The sequence below is a fragment of the Crinia signifera genome, chromosome 5 (assembly GCF_055691185.1).
Source record: "Crinia signifera chromosome 5, ASM5569118v1, whole genome shotgun sequence".
NCBI classification, from domain to species: Eukaryota; Metazoa; Chordata; class Amphibia; order Anura; family Myobatrachidae; genus Crinia; species Crinia signifera.
In genome coordinates, this window is record NC_139221.1 from 334,945,141 (window position 1) to 334,958,761 (window position 13,621).

Here is a 13,621-nt window from a genome sequence, read left to right on the forward strand (position 1 = left end):
GGGACTGACTTGTCACCTCCCTGCAGTCTCTCCCCTCTCCCAGGGACTGACCTGTCACCTCCCTGCAGTCTTTCCCCTCTCCCAGGGACTGACCTGTCACCTCCCTGCAGTCTCTCCCCTCTCCCAGGGACTGACCTGTCACCTCCCTGCAGTCTCCCTCCTCTCCCAGGGACTAACCTGTCACCTCCCTGCAGTCTCCCCCCTCTGCCAGGGACTGACCTGTCACCTCCCTGCAGTCTCTCCCCTCTCCCAGGGACTGACCTGTCACCCCCCTGCAGTCTCTCCCCTCTACCAGGGACTGACCTGTCACCTCCTGCAGTCTCACCCCTCTCCCAGGGACTGACCTGTCACCTCCCTGCAGTCTCTCCCCTCTGCCAGGGACTGACCTGTCATCTCCCTGCAGTCTCTCCCCTCTCCCAGGGACTGACCTGTCACCTCCCTGCAGTCTCTCCCCTTTGCCAGGGACTGACCTGTCACCTCCCTGCAGTCTCTCCCCTCTCCCAGGGACTGACCTGTCACCTCCCTGCAGTCTCTCCCTTCTCCCAGGGACTGACCTGTCACCTCCCTGCAGTCTCTCCCCCCTCTTCCAGGGACTGACTTGTCACCTCCCTGCAGTCTCTCCCCTCTCCCAGGGACTGACCTGTCACCCCCCCTGCTGTCTCTCCCCTCTCCCAGGGACTGACCTGTCACCTCCCTGCAGTCTCTCCCCTCTCCCAGGGACTGACCTGTCACCTCCCTGCAGTCTCTCCCCCTCTGCCAGGGACTGACTTGTCACCTCCCTGCAGTCTCTCCCCTCTCCCAGGGACTGACCTGTCACCTCCCTGCAGTCTCTCCCCTCTGCCAGGGACTGACCTGTCACCTCCCTGCAGTCTCCCCCCTCTCCCAGGGACTGACCTGTCACCTCCCTGCAGTCTCTCCCCTCTGCCAGGGACTGACCTGTCACTTACCTCCCTGCAGTCTCTCCCCTCTGCCAGGGACTGACCTGTCACCTCCCTGCACTCTCTCCCCTCTCCCAGGGACTGACCTGTCACTCACCTCCCTGCAGTCTCTCCCCTCTCCCAGGGACTGACCTGTCACCTCCATGCAGTCTCTCCCCTCTCCCAAGGACTGACCTGTCACCTCCCTGCAGTCTCTCCCCTCTGCCAGGGACTGACCTGTCACTCACCTCCCTGCAGTCTCCCCCTCTGCCAGGGACTGACCTGTCACCCCTGCAGTCTCTCCCTCCTCTGCCAGGGACTGACCTGTCATCCCCTGCAGTCTCCCCCCTCTGCCAGGGACTGACCTGTCACCTCCCTGCAGTCTCTCCCCTCTCTGCCAGGGACTGACCTGTCACCTCCCTGCAGTCTCTCCCCTCTGCCAGGGACTGACCTGTCACTCACCTCCCTGCAGTCTCTCCCCTCTCCCAGGGACTGACCTGTCACCCCCCTGCAGTCTCTCCCCTCTCCCAGGGACTGACCTGTCACCTCCCTGCAGTCTCTCCCCCCTCTCCCAGGGACTGACCTGTCACCCCCCTGCAGTCTCTCCCTCTACCAGGGACTGACCTGTCACCTCCCTGCAGTCTCTCCCCTCTCCCAGGGACTGACCTGTCACCTCCCTGCAGTCTCTCCCCTCTGCCAGGGACTGACCTGTCACTCACCTCCCTGCAGTCTCCCCCCTCTGCCAGGGACTGACCTGTCACCTCCCTGCAGTCTCTCCCCCCTCCCAGGGACTGACCTGCCCCCTCCCTGCAGTCTCTCCCCTCTGTCAGGGACTGACCTGTCACCTCCCTGCAGTCTCTCCCCCCGGCCAGGGACTGACCTGTCACTCACCTCCCTGCAGTCTCTCCCCTCTCCCAGGGACTGACCTGTCACCTCCCTGCAGTCTCTCCCCTCTGCCAGGGACTGACCAGTCACCTCCCTGCAGTCTCTCCCCTCTGCCAGGGACTGACCTGTCACCTCCCTGCAGTCTCTCCCCTCTGCCAGGGACTGACCTGTCACCTCCCTGCAGTCTCTCCCCTCTGCCAGGGACTGACCTGTCACCTCCCTGCAGTCTCTCCCCCCTCCCAGGGACTGACCTGTCACTCACCTCCCTGCAGTCTCTCCAACCCCTCCCAGGGACTGACCTGTCACCTCCCTGCAGTCTCTCCCCTCTCCCAGGGACAGACCTGTCACCTCCCTGCAGTCTCTCCCCTCTGCCAGGGACTGACCTGTCACCTCCCTGCAGTCTCTCCCCTCTGCCAGGGACTGACCTGTCACCTCCCTGCAGTCTCTCCCCCTCTGTCAGGGACTGACCTGTCACCTCCCTGCAGTCTCTCCCCTCTGCCAGGGACTGACCTGTCACTCACCTCCCTGCAGTCTCTCCCCTCTGCCAGGTACTGACCTGTCACTCACCCCCCTGCAGTCTCTCCCCTCTGCCAGGTACTGACCTGTCCCTCACCCCCCTGTCTCTCCCCTCTCCCAGGGACTGACCTGTCACCTCCCTGCAGTCTCTCCCCTCTCCCAGGGACTGACCTGTCCCTCACCCCCCTGTCTCTCCCCTCTCCCAGGGACTGAACTGTCACCTCCCTGCAGTCTCTCCCCTCTGCCAGGGACTGACCTGTCACTCACCTCCCTGCAGTCTCTCCCCTCTCCCAGGGACTGACCTGTCACTCACCTCCCTGCAGTCTCTCCCCTCTGCCAGGGACTGACCTGTCACCTCCCTGCAGTCTCTCCCTCCTCTGCCAGGGACTGACCTGTCACCTCCCTGCAGTCTCTCCCCTCTGCCAGGGACTGACCTGTCACCTCCCTGCAGTCTCTCCCCTCTGCCAGGGACTGACCTGTCACCCCCTGCAGTCTCTCCCTCCTCTGCCAGGGACTGACCTGTCACCTCCCTGCAGTCTCTCCCCTCTGCCAGGGACTGACCTGTCACCTCCCTGCAGTCTCTCCCCTCTGCCAGGGACTGACCTGTCACCTCCCTGCAGTCTCTCCCCTCTGCCAGGGACTGACCTGTCACCTCCTGCAGTCTCCCCCCTCTCCCAGGGACTGACCTGTCACCTCCCTGCAGTCTCTCCCCTCTCCCAGGGACTGACCTGTCACCTCCCTGCAGTCTCTCCCCTCTGCCAGGGACTGACCTGTCACCCCCTGCAGTCTCCCCCCTCTCCCAGGGACTGACCTGTCACCTCCCTGCAGTCTCTCCCCTCTCCCAGGGACTGACCTGTCACCTCCCTGCAGTCTCTCCCCTCTGCCAGGGACTGACCTGTCACTCACCTCCCTGCAGTCTCCCCCCTCTGCCAGGGACTGACCTGTCACCTCCCTGCAGTCTCTCCCCCCTCCCAGGGACTGACCTGCCCCCTCCCTGCAGTCTCTCCCCTCTGTCAGGGACTGACCTGTCACCTCCCTGCAGTCTCTCCCCCCGGCCAGGGACTGACCTGTCACTCACCTCCCTGCAGTCTCTCCCCTCTCCCAGGGACTGACCTGTCACCTCCCTGCAGTCTCTCCCCTCTGCCAGGGACTGACCTGTCACCTCCCTGCAGTCTCTCCCCTCTGCCAGGGACTGACCTGTCACCTCCCTGCAGTCTCTCCCCTCTGCCAGGGACTGACCTGTCACCTCCCTGCAGTCTCTCCCCTCTGCCAGGGACTGACCTGTCACCTCCCTGCAGTCTCTCCCCCCTCACAGGGACTGACCTGTCACTCACCTCCCTGCAGTCTCTCCACCCTCCCAGGGACTGACCTGTCACCTCCCTGCAGTCTCTCCCCTCTCCCAGGGACTGACCTGTCACCTCCCTGCAGTCTCTCCCCTCTCTGCCAGGGACTGACCTGTCACCTCCCTGCAGTCTCTCCCCTCTGCCAGGGACTGACCTGTCACTCACCTCCCTGCAGTCTCCCCCCTCTGCCAGGGACTGACCTGTCCCCTCCCTGCAGTCTCTCCCCTCTGCCAGGGACTGACCTGTCACCCCCCTGCAGTCTCTCCCCCTCTGCCAGGGACTGACCTGTCACTCACCTCCCTGCAGTCTCTCCCCTCTCCCAGGGACTGACCTGTCACCTCCCTGCAGTCTCTCCCCTCTCCCAGGGACTGACCTGTCACCTCCCTGCAGTCTCTCCCCTCTCCCAGGGACTGACCTGTCACCTCCCTGCAGTCTCCCTCCTCTCCCAGGGACTGACCTGTCACTCACCTCCCTGCAGTCTCCCCCCTCTGCCAGGGACTGACCTGTCACCCCCTGCAGTCTCCCCCCTCTGCCAGGGACTGACCTGTCACCTCCCTGCAGTCTCTCCCCTCTCTGCCAGGGACTGACCTGTCACCTCCCTGCAGTCTCTCCCCTCTGCCAGGGACTGACCTGTCACTCACCTCCCTGCAGTCTCTCCCCTCTCCCAGGGACTGACCTGTCACCCCCCTGCAGTCTCTCCCCTCTCCCAGGGACTGACCTGTTACCTCCCTGCAGTCTCTCCCCTCTGCCAGGGACTGACCTGTCACCTCCCTGCAGTCTCTCCCCTCTGCCAGGGACTGACCTGTCACCTCCCTGCAGTCTCTCCCCTCTGCCAGGGACTAACCTGTCACCTCCCTGCAGTCTCTCCCCTCTGCCAGGGACTGACTTGTCACCTCCCTGCAGTCTCTCCCCTCTCCCAGGGACTGACCTGTCACCTCCCTGCAGTCTCTCCCCCCTCCCAGGGACTGACCTGCCCCCTCCCTGCAGTCTCTCCCCTCTGTCAGGGACTGACCTGTCACCTCCCTGCAGTCTCTCCCCCCGGCCAGGGACTATCCTGTCACTCACCTCCCTGCAGTCTCTCCCCTCTCCCAGGGACTGACCTGTCACCTCCCTGCAGTCTCTCCCCTCTGCCAGGGACTGACCTGTCACCTCCCTGCAGTCTCTCCCCTCTGCCAGGGACTGACCTGTCACCTCCCTGCAGTCTCTCCCCTCTGCCAGGGACTGACCTGTCACCTCCCTGCAGTCTCTCCCCTCTGCCAGGGACTGACCTGTCACCTCCCTGCAGTCTCTCCCCTCTGCCAGGGACTGACCTGTCACCTCCCTGCAGTCTCTCCCTCTGCCAGGGACTGACCTGTCACCTCCCTGCAGTCTCTCCCCCCTCCCAGGGACTGACCTGTCACTCACCTCCCTGCAGTCTCTCCACCCTCCCAGGGACTGACCTGTCACCTCCCTGCAGTCTCTCCCCTCTCCCAGGGACTGACCTGTCACCTCCCTGCAGTCTCTCCCCTCTCTGCCAGGGACTGACCTGTCACCTCCCTGCAGTCTCTCCCCTCTGCCAGGGACTGACCTGTCACTCACCTCCCTGCAGTCTCCCCCCTCTGCCAGGGACTGACCTGTCCCCTCCCTGCAGTCTCTCCCCTCTGCCAGGGACTGACCTGTCACCCCCCTGCAGTCTCTCCCCCCTCTGCCAGGGACTGACCTGTCACTCACCTCCCTGCAGTCTCTCCCCTCTCCCAGGGACTGACCTGTCACCTCCCTGCAGTCTCTCCCCTCTCCCAGGGACTGACCTGTCACCTCCCTGCAGTCTCTCCCCTCTCCCAGGGACTGACCTGTCACCTCCCTGCAGTCTCCCTCCTCTCCCAGGGACTGACCTGTCACCTCCCTGCAGTCTCCCCCCTCTGCCAGGGACTGACCTGTCACCTCCCTGCAGTCTCTCCCCTCTCCCAGGGACTGACCTGTCACCTCCCTGCAGTCTCTCCCCTCTCCCAGGGACTGACCTGTCACCTCCCTGCAGTCTCTCCCCTCTGCCAGGGACTGACCTGTCACCTCCTGCAGTCTCACCCCTCTCCCAGGGACTGACCTGTCACCTCCCTGCAGTCTCTCCCCTCTGCCAGGGACTGACCTGTCACCTCCCTGCAGTCTCTCCCCTCTCCCAGGGACTGACCTGTCACCTCCCTGCAGTCTCTCCCCTTTGCCAGGGACTGACCTGTCACCTCCCTGCAGTCTCTCCACTCTCCCAGGGACTGACCTGTCACCTCCCTGCAGTCTCTCCCCCTCTCCCAGGGACTGACCTGTCACCTCCCTGCAGTCTCTCCCCCCTCTGCCAGGGACTGACTTGTCACCTCCCTGCAGTCTCTCCCCTCTCCCAGGGACTGACCTGTCACCCCCCTGCAGTCTCTCCCCTCTCCAGGGACTGACCTGTCCCCTCCCTGCAGTCTCTCCCCTCTCCCAGGGACTGACCTGTCACCTCCCTGCAGTCTCTCCCCCCTCTGCCAGGGACTGACTTGTCACCTCCCTGCAGTCTCTCCCCTCTCCCAAGGACTGACCTGTCACCTCCCTGCAGTCTCTCCCCTCTGCCAGGGACTGACCTGTCACCTCCCTGCAGTCTACCCCCTCTCCCAGGGACTGACCTGTCACCTCCCTGCAGTCTCTCCCCTCTGCCAGGGACTGACCTGTCACTCACCTCCCTGCAGTCTCTCCCCTCTGCCAGGGACTGACCTGTCACCTCCCTGCAGTCTCTCCCCTCTCCCAGGGACTGACCTGTCACTCACCTCCCTGCAGTCTCTCCCCTCTCCCAGGGACTGACCTGTCACCTCCCTGCAGTCTCTCCCCTCTCCCAAGGACTGACCTGTCACCTCCCTGCAGTCTCTCCCCTCTGCCAGGGACTGACCTGTCACTCACCTCCCTGCAGTCTCCCCCCTCTGCCAGGGACTGACCTGTCACCTCCCTGCAGTCTCTCCCCTCTCTGCCAGGGACTGACCTGTCACCTCCCTGCAGTCTCTCCCCTCTGCCAGGGACTGACCTGTCACTCACCTCCCTGCAGTCTCTCCCCTCTCCCAGGGACTGACCTGTCACCCCCCTGCAGTCTCTTACCTCTCCCAGGGACTGACCTGTCACCTCCCTGCAGTCTCTCCCCTCTGCCAGGGACTGACCTGTCACCTCCCTGCAGTCTCTCCCCTCTGCCAGGGACTGACCTGTCACCTCCCTGCAGTCTCTCCCCTCTGCCAGGGACTAACCTGTCACCTCCCTGCAGTCTCTCCCCTCTGCCAGGGACTGACTTGTCACCTCCCTGCAGTCTCTCCCCTCTCCCAGGGACTGACCTGTCACCTCCCTGCAGTCTCTCCCCCCCTCCCAGGGACTGACCTGTCACCCCCCTGCAGTCTCTCCCCTCTGCCAGGGACTGACCTGTCACTCACTTCCCTGCAGTCTCTCCCCTCTGCCAGGGACTGACCTGTCACTCACCTCCCTGCAGTCTCTCCCCTCTGCCAGGGACTGACCTGTCACTCACCTCCCTGCAGTCTCTCCCTCTGCCAGGGACTGACCTGTCACCTCCCTGCAGTCTCTCCCCTCTCCCAGGGACTGACCTGTCACCTCCCTGCAGTCTCTCCCCTCTCCCAGGGACTGACCTGTCACCTCCCTGCAGTCTCTCCCCTCTCCCAGCGACTGACCTGTCACCTCCCTGCAGTCTCCCTCCTCTCCCAGGGACTGACCTGTCACCTCCCTGCAGTCTCTCCCCTCTGCCAGGGACTGACCTGTCACCTCCCTGCAGTCTCCCCCCTCTGCCAGGGACTGACCTGTCACCTCCCTGCAGTCTCTCCCCTCTCCCAGGGACTGACCTGTCACCTCCCTGCAGTCTCTCCCCTCTCCCAGGGACTGACCTGTCACCTCCCTGCAGTCTCTCCCCTCTGCCAGGGACTGACCTGTCACCTCCTGCAGTCTCACCCCTCTGCCAGGGACTGACCTGTCACCTCCCTGCAGTCTCTCCCCTCTCCCAGGGACTGACCTGTCACCTCCCTGCAGTCTCTACCCCTCTGCCAGGGACTGACTTGTCACCTCCCTGCAGTCTCTCCCCTCTCCCAGGGACTGACCTGTCACCCCCCTGCAGTCTCTCCCCTCTCCCAGGGACTGACCTGTCACCTCCCTGCAGTCTCTCCCCTCTCCCAGGGACTGACCTGTCACCTCCCTGCAGTCTCTCCCCTCTGCCAGGGACTGACTTGTCACCTCCCTGCAGTCTCTCCCCTCTCCCAGGGACTGACCTGTCACCTCCCTGCAGTCTCTCCCCTCTGCCAGGGACTGACCTGTCACCTCCCTGCAGTCTCCCCCCTCTCCCAGGGACTGACCTGTCACCTCCCTGCAGTCTCTCCCCTCTGCCAGGGACTGACCTGTCACTCACCTCCCTGCAGTCTCTCCCCTCTGCCAGGGACTGACCTGTCACCTCCCTGCAGTCTCTCCCCTCTCCCAGGGACTGACCTGTCACTCACCTCCCTGCAGTCTCTCCCCTCTCCCAGGGACTGACCTGTCACCTCCCTGCAGTCTCTCCCCTCTCCCAAGGACTGACCTGTCACCTCCCTGCAGTCTCTCCCCTCTGCCAGGGACTGACCTGTCACTCACCTCCCTGCAGTCTCCCCCCTCTGCCAGGGACTGACCTGTCACCTCCCTGCACTCTGTCCCCTCTGCCAGGGACTGACCTGTCACCCCCTGCAGTCTCCCCCCCTCTGCCAGGGACTGACCTGTCACCTCCCTGCAGTCTCTCCCCTCTCTGCCAGGGACTGACCTGTCACCTCCCTGCAGTCTCTCCCTCTGCCAGGGACTGACCTGTCACTCACCTCCCTGCAGTCTCTCCCCTCTGCCAGGGACTGACCTGTCACTCACCTCCCTGCAGTCTCTCCCCTCTGCCAGGGACTGACCTGTCACCTCCCTGCAGTCTCTCCCCTCTGCCAGGGACTGACCTGTCACTCACCTCCCTGCAGTCTCTCCCCCCCACCCAGGGACTGACCTGTCACTCACCTCCCTGCAGTCTCTCCCCTCTGCCAGGGACTGACCTGTCACCTCCCTGCAGTCTCTCCCCTCTGCCAGGGACTGACCTGTCACTCACCTCCCTGCAGTCTCCCCCCTCTCCCAGGGACTGACCTGTCACCCCCCTGCAGTCTCTCCCCTCTCCCAGGGACTGACCTGTCACCTCCCTGCAGTCTCTCCCCTCTGCCAGGGACTGACCTGTCACCTCCCTGCAGTCTCTCCCCTCTGCCAGGGACTGACCTGTCACCTCCCTGCAGTCTCTCCCCTCTGCCAGGGACTAACCTGTCACCTCCCTGCAGTCTCTCCCCCCTCTGCCAGGGACTGACCTGTCACCTATCTGCAGTCTCTCCCCTCTGCCAGGGACTGACCTGTCACCTCCCTGCAGTCTCTCCCCTCTCCCAGGGACTGACCTGTCACCTCCCTGCAGTCTCTCCCCTCTGCCAGGGACTGACCTGTCACCTCCCTGCAGTCTCTCCCCTCTCCCAGGGACTGACCTGTCACCTCCTGCAGTCTCTCCCCTCTGCCAGGGACTGACTTGTCACCTCCCTGCAGTCTCCCCCCTCTCCCAGGGACTGACCTGTCACCTCCCTGCAGTCTCTCCCCTCTCCCAGGGACTGACCTGTCACCTCCCTGCAGTCTCCCCCTCTCCCAGGGACTGACCTGTCACCTCCCTGCAGTCTCTCCCCTCTGCCAGGGACTGACCTGTCACCCCCCTGCAGTCTCTCCCCTCTCCCAGGGACTGACCTGTCACCTCCCTGCAGTCTCTCCCCTCTGCCAGGGACTGACCTGTCACCTCCCTGCAGTCTCTCCCCTCTGCCAGGGACTGACCTGTCACCTCCCTGCAGTCTCCTCCCCCTATCCCAGGGACTGACCTGTCACCTCCTGCAGTCTCTCCCCTCTCCCAGGGACTGACCTGTCACCTCCCTGCAGTCTTTCCCCTCTCCCAGGGACTGACCTGTCACCTCCCTGCAGTCTCTCCCCTCTGCCAGGGACTGACCTGTCACCTCCCTGCAGTCTCTCCCCTCTGCCAGGGACTGACCTGTCACCTCCCTGCAGTCTCTCCCCTCTGCCAGGGACTGACCTGTCACCTCCCTGCAGTCTCTCCCCCCTCCCAGGGACTGACCTGTCACTCACCTCCCTGCAGTCTCTCCCCTCTCCCAGGGACTGACCTGTCACCTCCCTGCAGTCTCTCCCCTCTGTCAGGGACTGACCTGTCACCTCCCTGCAGTCTCTCCCCTCTCCCAGGGACTGACCTGTCACCTCCCTGCAGTCTCCCCCCTCTGCCAGGGACTGACCTGTCACCTCCCTGCAGTCTCTCCCCTCTCCCAGGGACTGACCTGTCACCCCCCTGCAGTCTCTCCCCTCTGCCAGGGACTGACCTGTCACCTCCTGCAGTCTCACCCCTCTCCCAGGGACTGACCTGTCACCTCCCTGCAGTCTCTCCCCTCTGCCAGGGACTGACCTGTCACCTCCCTGCAGTCTCTCCCCTCTCCCAGGGACTGACCTGTCACCTCCCTGCAGTCTCTCCCCTTTGCCAGGGACTGACCTGTCACCTCCCTGCAGTCTCTCCCCTCTCCCAGGGACTGACCTGTCACCTCCCTGCAGTCTCTCCCCTCTCCCAGGGACTGACCTGTCACCTCCCTGCAGTCTCTCCCCCCTCTGCCAGGGACTGACTTGTCACCTCCCTGCAGTCTCTCCCCTCTCCCAGGGACTGACCTGTCACCCCCCTGCAGTCTCTCCCCTCTCCCAGGGACTGACCTGTCACCTCCCTGCAGTCTGTCCCCTCTCCCAGGGACTGACCTGTCACCTCCCTGCAGTCTCTCCCCCCTCTGCCAGGGACTGACTTGTCACCTCCCTGCAGTCTCTCCCCTCTCCCAGGGACTGACCTGTCACCTCCCTGCAGTCTCTCCCCTCTCCCAGGGACTGACCTGTCACCTCCCTGCAGTCTCTCCCCTCTGCCAGGGACTGACCTGTCACCTCCCTGCAGTCTCCCCCCTCTCCCAGGGACTGACCTGTCACCTCCCTGCAGTCTCTCCCCTCTGCCAGGACTGACCTGTCACTCACCTCCCTGCAGTCTCTCCCCTCTGCCAGGGACTGACCTGTCACCTCCCTGCAGTCTCTCCCCCTCTCCCAGGGACTGACCTGTCACTCACCTCCCTGCAGTCTCTCCCCTCTCCCAGGGACTGACCTGTCACCTCCCTGCAGTCTCTCCCCTCTCCCAAGGACTGACCTGTCACCTCCCTGCAGTCTCTCCCCTCTGCCAGGGACTGACCTGTCACTCACCTCCCTGCAGTCTCCCCCCCTCTGCCAGGGACTGACCTGTCACCTCCCTGCAGTCTCTCCCCTCTGCCAGGGACTGACCTGTCACCCCCTGCAGTCTCCCCCCTCTGCCAGGGACTGACCTGTCACCTCCCTGCAGTCTCTCCCCTCTCTGCCAGGGACTGACCTGTCACCTCCCTGCAGTCTCTCCCCTCTGCCAGGGACTGACCTGTCACTCACCTCCCTGCAGTCTCTCCCCTCTCCCAGGGACTGACCTGTCACCCCCCTGCAGTCTCTCCCCTCTCCCAGGGACTGACCTGTCACCTCCCTGCAGTCTCTCCCCTCTGCCAGGGACTGACCTGTCACCTCCCTGCAGTCTCTCCCCTCTGCCAGGGACTGACCTGTCACCTCCCTGCAGTCTCTCCCCTCTGCCAGGGACTAACCTGTCACCTCCCTGCAGTCTCTCCCCTCTGCCAGGGACTGACTTGTCACCTCCCTGCAGTCTCTCCCCTCTCCCAGGGACTGACCTGTCACCTCCCTGCAGTCTCTCCCCCTCCCAGGGACTGACCTGCCCCCTCCCTGCAGTCTCTCCCCTCTGTCAGGGACTGACCTGTCACCTCCCTGCAGTCTCTCCCCTCTGCCAGGGACTGACCTGTCACCCCCCTGCAGTCTCTCCCCTCTGCCAGGGACTGACCTGTCACCCCCTGCAGTCTCTCCCCTCTCCCAGGGACTGACCTGTCACCTCCCTGCAGTCTCTCCCCTCTGCCAGGGACTGACCTGTCACCTCCCTGCAGTCTCTCCCCTCTGCCAGGGACTGACCTGTCACCTCCCTGCAGTCTCTCCCCCTCTGCCAGGGACTGACCTGTCACCTCCCTGCAGTCTCTCCCCCCTCCCAGGGACTGACCTGTCACTCACCTCCCTGCAGTCTCTCCACCCTCCCAGGGACTGACCTGTCACCTCCCTGCAGTCTCTCCCCTCTCCCAGGGACTGACCTGTCACCTCCCTGCAGTCTCTCCCCTCTCTGCCAGGGACTGACCTGTCACCTCCCTGCAGTCTCTCCCCTCTGCCAGGGACTGACCTGTCACTCACCTCCCTGCAGTCTCCCCCCTCTGCCAGGGACTGACCTGTCCCCTCCCTGCAGTCTCTCCCCTCTGCCAGGGACTGACCTGTCACCCCCCTGCAGTCTCTCCCCCCTCTGCCAGGGACTGACCTGTCACTCACCTCCCTGCAGTCTCTCCCCTCTCTGCCAGGGACTGACTTGTCACCTCCCTGCAGTCTCTCCCCTCTCCCAGGGACTGACCTGTCACCTCCCTGCAGTCTTTCCCCTCTCCCAGGGACTGACCTGTCACCTCCCTGCAGTCTCTCCCTCTCCCAGGGACTGACCTGTCACCTCCCTGCAGTCTCTCCCCTCTCCCAGGGACTGACCTGTCACCTCCCTGCAGTCTCTCCCCCTCTCCCAGGGACTGACCTGTCACCTCCCTGCAGTCTCCCTCCTCTCCCAGGGACTGACCTGTCACCTCCCTGCAGTCTCCCCCCTCTGCCAGGGACTGACCTGTCACCTCCCTGCAGTCTCTCCCCTCTCCCAGGGACTGACCTGTCACCCCCCTGCAGTCTCTCCCCTCTACCAGGGACTGACCTGTCACCTCCTGCAGTCTCACCCCTCTCCCAGGGACTGACCTGTCACCTCCCTGCAGTCTCTCCCCCTCTGCCAGGGACTGACCTGTCATCTCCCTGCAGTCTCTCCCCTCTCCCAGGGACTGACCTGTCACCTCCCTGCAGTCTCTCCCCTTTGCCAGGGACTGACCTGTCACCTCCCTGCAGTCTCTCCCCTCTCCCAGGGACTGACCTGTCACCTCCCTGCAGTCTCTCCCTTCTCCCAGGGACTGACCTGTCACCTCCCTGCAGTCTCTCCCCCCTCTTCCAGGGACTGACTTGTCACCTCCCTGCAGTCTCTCCCCTCTCCCAGGGACTGACCTGTCACCCCCCTGCTGTCTCTCCCCTCTCCCAGGGACTGACCTGTCACCTCCCTGCAGTCTCTCCCCTCTCCCAGGGACTGACCTGTCACCTCCCTGCAGTCTCTCCCCCCTCTGCCAGGGACTGACTTGTCACCTCCCTGCAGTCTCTCCCCTCTCCCAGGGACTGACCTGTCACCTCCCTGCAGTCTCTCCCCTCTGCCAGGGACTGACCTGTCACCTCCCTGCAGTCTCCCCCCTCTCCCAGGGACTGACCTGTCACCTCCCTGCAGTCTCTCCCCTCTGCCAGGGACTGACCTGTCACTTACCTCCCTGCAGTCTCTCCCCTCTGCCAGGGACTGACCTGTCACCTCCCTGCACTCTCTCCCCTCTCCCAGGGACTGACCTGTCACTCACCTCCCTGCAGTCTCTCCCCTCTCCCAGGGACTGACCTGTCACCTCCATGCAGTCTCTCCCCTCTCCCAAGGACTGACCTGTCACCTCCCTGCAGTCTCTCCCCTCTGCCAGGGACTGACCTGTCACTCACCTCCCTGCAGTCTCCCCCCTCTGCCAGGGACTGACCTGTCACCTCCCTGCAGTCTCTCCCCTCTGCCAGGGACTGACCTGTCACCCCCTGCAGTCTCCCCCCTCTGCCAGGGACTGACCTGTCACCTCCCTGCAGTCTCTCCCCTCTCTGCCAGGGACTGACCTGTCACCTCCCTGCAGTCTCTCA

The 13,621-nt window shown here is 64.2% G+C and overlaps 1 protein-coding gene across 3 annotated transcripts in view; it reads right to left on the reverse strand.

Moving 5' to 3' along the window:
- Positions 1-13,621, reverse strand: part of KIFC2 (kinesin family member C2) — a 153,257-nt gene that overhangs the window by 97,577 nt on the left and 42,059 nt on the right. The window contains exon 1 of one of the 3 annotated variants that reach the window (XM_083145080.1): positions 2,065-2,076. The exons of the other annotated variants lie outside the window; for them this stretch is intronic. The gene's annotated coding sequence lies outside the window, so the exon portion shown is untranslated. Of the gene's footprint in view, positions 1-2,064; positions 2,077-13,621 lie in introns of those variants that run through there. 3 annotated transcript variants of the gene reach the window in all.